Source organism: Nicotiana sylvestris, chromosome 7, assembly GCF_000393655.2.
Source record: "Nicotiana sylvestris chromosome 7, ASM39365v2, whole genome shotgun sequence".
In the NCBI taxonomy this organism is placed as follows: Eukaryota; Viridiplantae; Streptophyta; class Magnoliopsida; order Solanales; family Solanaceae; genus Nicotiana; species Nicotiana sylvestris.
The window spans coordinates 97,213,893-97,220,647 of NC_091063.1; positions in this window are offsets into that span (position 1 = coordinate 97,213,893).

Here is a 6,755-nt window from a genome sequence, read left to right on the forward strand (position 1 = left end):
CCAAGGCTGGTGCATATCTAGCCAAACTAGTGAATGGACAGCATACTTTGAGATAGTCATAGCACCCTAGCACAAATGCTCAAAAGCTGTGCGCCATACGTCCCTAAGGCTCTGAGGAACATACTCTCTTAGGAACAGATCTGAAAACTGAGTCAAAGTCAGTGAAGCAGCCTCATCTGGACTGTCTAACTCATAGGTACGCTACCACTCACAGGCGTCTCCTCGAAGCTAAAAGGTAGTGAAGGAAACCCTGCTCGATCCTGATATATCTATGGTACAGAGAATACGGTAACACTCATCTAGAAATCCTAGAGCATCACCGATGCTACACCACTGAATACAAGAGGCTTGTACTTCTTGAACCTCTCAAGCCTCAACTGCTCATCCTCAGAAACCGCTGCTCTGTCCTCAGGCAGATTTTGGACTACAGGCTATACAGGAATAATCTTCGGGACCTGCTCAACATGCACTCGCAGCTCAGGAGTGCGGGCGGCTGGAGTCTATTCTCCTCCCCTAGCCTAAGTTGTAGCTGCAGCAAGGGGTAGCAACCCTGTCTAAGCCAAAGTGGTATACATGCTCATGAACTATGCCAGAGTCTCCTGAAGTGCTAGAGTAGTAGTAGCAGTAGGCGTATCAGGTGCTTGGACTCCGACTGGAACTTCTGGTGGTACCTCGGTGGCAGCTCACGCAGGTGCTCTGGTTGCACTACGTGCGTGTCCTCAGCCTCTACCCCGGCCCCGATCTCTAAAGGCTGCGGTAGGGGACGCGAGTGCCTGATCATCTCGGGTAGCGAATATCCTTACCATCTATGTGAGAATAGAAGACAAAAGTTTAGAATTGTGATATCAAAATCTTGCACAAAAAAGAAATCAAATGAAGTGGAATTTTCCTAAAAGTTACATAGCCTCTAGTATATAAGTACAGACGTCTCCATACCGATCATCGAGACTCTAATAAACCGGCTTGTGATTCATGACTCCTATGAATCTAGAGCTCTGATACCAACTTTTCACGACCTTGGTTCGCGCTCCATGTACCATCATGACGACACCTAGTCTCTACGATTAGGTAAGCCTAAAATGCAAAAGATAAACCAAATTTGCGGAAGAAAACAATTTAAAATAGGGATAGATTAATAAAACATTGTTTAAAAGTTTCACTCAGCATACACAATATTAACTCTTAAAACCAATACATTTCTCCCAAAACCCGATAACCCATGAATCACAAGCTACGAAAATAATAAAAATGCTCTAACTCAGGAATGTCTACATCAACAGAAGAAAATAGAAGGGCTATCACTACAAGATAGAATGGAAAGGGACTCCTCGGTCTGCAGACGCGACAGATATACCTCGAAGTCTCTAGAGCAGTCGCCTCGCCTCAAGGGTGATAGGACTAAGTCAAAGTACCTGGATCTGCACATGAAAAACATGCGCAGAAAGGGAATGAGTACACCACAGCGGTACTCAGTAAGTGTCAAGCCTAACCTCGGTCGGGTAGTGACAAGGAAGGCCAGGGCCCTACTGAGGTTAAATAAAATATAAAGTTTGGCAGTGTAGAACAGAACAATATAAATAAGTATAGCCGTAAACGTAACACAAGATATAAAGGGCAACAACAACTATTACAGATACAAGGTAAACAAAAAGAGAAATACGACTCAGCACCAAAATAACAATCGGGATCTCCCAGGATACTGTCATGTAGTCCCAAATATACATATCCAATGGATCTCCCGGGATCCCGTTCCATAGTCCAACTCATAGTGCGCGGGGATCTACTGGAATCCAGTTCCGTAGTCCCAAATGTAAATACCCATTATTGGGGAAACCTACCGGGTGCAGTCCCGTAGTTCCATATAACTGTGCAGGGAGATCTACCAGAATCCCACATCTGTAGTTCCAAATATACAAACAAGGGGGATCTACCGGAATCCCGCATCCGTAGTCCCAAATGTAAATACACAGCAGTAATAGAAAATATTCAGCAAATGACCAATTTCATATTAAGGCAAACTAGTAATTCTAGCCTAACATGCTGCACAGAATTCAGATAAAGTAGTTTGAGCTTAAAGCAATTAAATCATTTAGACATACTTTCCTAAGCTAACAACATGTTTAAAGTGCAAGTAATATAAACAGGAAATGAAAACATACTAGTAATTACTTAATGAAAACCGAATTTTCAACAATTAGTACAAGTATGCACTCGTTACCTTACGTACAAGGTATTTCAATTAAAAATAATATCAAATCCTAAGGGGAAGGTCCCCCACACAAGGTTAGGCAAGCCACTTAACTTGAACCAGCTCAATCAATCCTAAAACATGCTCTTGCCACGAGTACTCGACTCCAAATGGCCCAAATCTATTCAATTCAATTTCATAATGTAAATAACACTTCATGTAACTGATTCTACAAAGAAATTCTAAGCTAATATGCGAAATTAGGTAAAATAACCAAAATGCCCCTCAGGCCAACGTCTCGGAATTGGGTAAAATTTACATTTCCAAAATCCTCACAATCTCACGAGTTCATTCATACCAAAAGTAGCAAAATCGGACCTCAAATGATCACTCAAAAGTCTCTAATTAGTCAAGCCCTAACCCCCGATTTACCACTGATTTTCCTTAATATTTCATGATTAAAATGATAAAAATCATTCCAATAATGAGTTTAGGGACCAAAGACCTTACCCCAATGAACTCCTCTGAAAATTCCTCTTGAAAATGCTCCCAAGGCTTTTTCCCGTTTAAAAAGAGGTGAAAATTGGCAAAAAATCGCGAAGGCAAGAATTTATATGTTTCTGCCCAGCTAATTCGCTTTTGCGGTCATGAGACCGCACCTGCGGTCCCACTTTTGCGGACCAACGGTCACATCTACGACAATCACTAACCCTGCCTGTTGCCTGAGTGCTGAGTGTGAGTACTGTGTGATGAGAGCTGAGTCATGAGTGACCGAGAGGCTTTCCCGAAAGGCTATATTTATGAGTGATACCTTGCCCGAGGGGCCTATTTATGATATTTTTGCTGATTTTACTCTTCTTTTATAATGAGCCTCTGTTGAAAACTGCTAAGTAAATGATTTTAAAGTATTTTTATTGAAACTTAAGCTTTATGAAGAAACTGGCTTTTAAACTGTTGAGTTTGACTTGATATTCTTTTGTATACTCTTTTATATGATTTTTAACTTCTCGTCACTGCTCTCAGACCTTATTTGCTTTAGTTACTTACTAAGTTGGCATACTCATGTTACTCTCTGCACTTTTTGTGCAGATCTAGGTGTTCGAGCGGTAGAGTGAGGGTCCCCAGAATTTTCCCGAGCTTATCGAAAACTGCAAGGTAGCTGCACGGTGTCCGCAACCCCGCTTTCTTCCTTCCTATCCTTTTTTGCTACATTTTATGGCTTATTTTGTATTAGTTGTGAGCACGTGATTTTTGTTTTACGCGACAATCACTCCAAAAGAAACAAAATGATAGCAATTGGTTTTTACTGTACATTTGCTGGATTTTTACGTGGCATTTTTTGTTAGTTATTTGTTGATTTTGCCCATGGTTGTTTTATTCAAAAAATAAATATAAAAAAAATATATATGTCTATATGTCGTGTGAACTGCAATCTGTTTATTAAAAGAAAAATAAAATATGTGCGTCCTTCATTGTATTTTGTCATTAAGTGTTTAGTATAATTAAATGTTAATTGTGTGATAATTGTTGTCCAATGTTTACATGGTATTATTTAGCAAATTATTTTAAGGAATTAAAAAGAAAAAAAAGAAAAGAAGGAGTTTCGGACTTGGGCCAGTCCGGTTTTTAAAACAAAACAAGCCCAAACAAACTCAGCCCAAACCCCATGTAAACCCGGTCCAGACCAGCTGGCCTCAGGGGGCCTTCCAAACGACACCGTTTTACTGCAGCCTGATCTGGGCCGTTGATCTCAAATTGATCAACGGCCAAGATCACATTCCCCGTAACCCACCAACAAACCCGACCCATCTCACCCGGACCGACCCCAAACCTTTATCCTTGAAACGACGTCGTCCCTGGTTAGCCAAAGGATCTTGGCCCTTCATCTCATCTCATCCAACGGCCAGGATCCATTTGCTCACTAACTATATAAACTCCTAACACTACCCTGCCCCCCTATCCAAACCCCAGCCTTCGTCGTCCTTACCGCAACCCCCAAACCCTAGAGCCGCCCTAGTATCCCCCACCATGAAAACCGGCGGCATGAACGCCGGTGACCTTCCCCTTAACACCATAGAACCCCCTTGACGTCCTGAACCCAAATCTACCAACCACATACCTCGAATCCTATCCCGCCTTCTCGAATCTTCATTTGAAGATTCGAGTCGGAACCTAATCTACACCGATCTGCCTTGAAATCATACCAGACACTCCCCAGGCCCCCCTCGTGACCAAACCATACTTGGTTTGGTCCGAATCTAACCAGGGAAACACGAATCCCAAATCTAAGTTTTTGAGCTCTAGTTTTCCCTGTGCATGTTCCGTGCTTTGTTCAAACCGAAGAAATTAAGGCCCAATGGACCTTAATCGAGGTGTTTCTCTTCCGAGAAACACTTCGTTTAAAAGTCCATTCAACCTTAAAGAAGGTCCGTCCAAACGCCAGTGGATATTTCTGATTTGTTTTAAGGTGAGTTAATTTTCTTTTCTTTATTTCAGTTCGTATGTCTGTGTGTTGTTAAAGGCCTGTCCGCATGGCCAAACTTTTGTTTTGTGTTTTTGAACTGCTATTGTCCACCTTGGCCGGACCTCTGTATTCAGTCAATTTCTTTCTTCATAATGCGTGTGTATAAATGTATGTTCAATTGAATCCGTAACTGGTCATCCATTTAGTTCTTAGGACCTTTCTGTTTGACATTGCAAAATGAACCCCTTATGTGATACTGTTAAATGTCTGATTTTTGGCTACGATTGTATGTGTTAATGCTGATATAGTCGAGTCGACATGTGTCGTCAATTGGTTTTAACTGTCCAAACAATAACAAATCGAGTTGCTTATGTTGAACATTTGCCTGAATCAATTAAGAACCAAGTCCTGTTAATTATAGTCGTTAATATGATTTCAGAAAACCTAAGGCTTGGTCTGTAACTAAAATCTGAATTGATGGCATGTGCACTTGTGCACAGCATGTGCATTGTGCACAGCCTGGTCCCTGTACAAAGGGCTTTTGATTTAGAAATGGTTTGACAGCATATGCTGTCAGATATATTCTACTGCCCATGCTTGCTTTTAGTTAATAAAATAGGAAAGGGAAGCCTGTCAGGGAATATTGATGGGGTTAATACTTAATTAACTAAGTGGAACTGAAAAGGGACAGCACATGGGAGGGGTATTTGATTAATCCAACAGGCTGATAAAGGGCTGAGGTTTAGGCTTATAAAATACAGACAGAATTAGAGACAAGGGGGAGATAGAAATACATACACACACACACAAAAGGATAGACATTGAACCTTAAGAGCTGAATAGGAAAAACACAAACAGAGATAGAGAGAGGTTAAGGGATATAAGCTATACAACCAACAATCAGAAACCTTCTTCCTCCTTTTGTTATTGGGTTTTCAGTTGTTTCAATTTGTTCAAGCCAATTCTGATCCTTTGAAATCTCAGTTGTGTCTATTAGTTGAGTGCTTTCATTGGTCTACTACTATCTGGAGTTCTGATTCTACTCCACTGGGTGTTGCTGTTATTTGGCTATTGCTTTCTATTGGCTATATTTGCATCTCTGCACTCGAGCTGGGTTCTTGCTGTATTGCTTTGTCTGCTGCTATTTCTGCCCTGCTGCTACTGATAGTGCTGTGATTGCTGCTGCATTTTGTTGTCATTATATTCTGCTGACTCCCCCTTTCCTTCAATTGTCAAATATTTCCAGGTACACAACCTCTGAAACTTTGTATTGTTGAAAGTTTGAAGTTGAAATAAAGAAAAGAACAGCTGTTCATGTTATAACATTGGTGTTAAAAATAGGTCGAATGTTAGTGGGATTGTATTTTACTGCAAACTGCAAACACTTTGTATAAAACTAGCATACATTCTGCTGAGATGGACTGTTAGATAGCGCTGTTCAATAGCAATAACAATATGATAGACAACATGTTTGATTTGGGATACGTTCAGTTCAGTATAATACTGTTTGGTTTAGTTACGACTGTATAACATAGAGTCAGGGCAAACACTTGTATGTATTTCTGCCTAGACCACTGAATCGACAAATCTGTGGTATTAGGTCTGGGATAGATGTATCCCAAACAAACTCTCATGCAGTCATATTAAAAGTCTGGCTATGAATGCCAGTTTCGCTTGTCAGTTTATTTGTTCCAATGCCGGTTTGATATCAGGTTTCGGTACAGATTCTTCGTTTCGAAATGATGTAATGATTGTTGAGAAAAACTAATAATCATTTTTGAGTTCAATTAGTAGTAATTTTTCCTAATAAAACAGCCGATTTCTTTATCAATCTCAAATAGGTTAGAGTGTTAAGAATAGAACTTGGAGGTCGTTAAAACATAACTCAATATATGTTGTTAGTTTGTTTGCAATCTCACTTAGCGAATTAATAAGCATATTCACTTGTTGAAGACAAAGAATGCCGTAGCTTTCACCTCATGAACAATCAATCAGGTAATCAAACAAGTTTAGGTTCGGCAAACATAATAAGGATTCAGTCCGTATTTGTCTAAACCAGCAAAATTCGGCATCATCCTTCCCTTTAAAGATAAATGTAGTAAA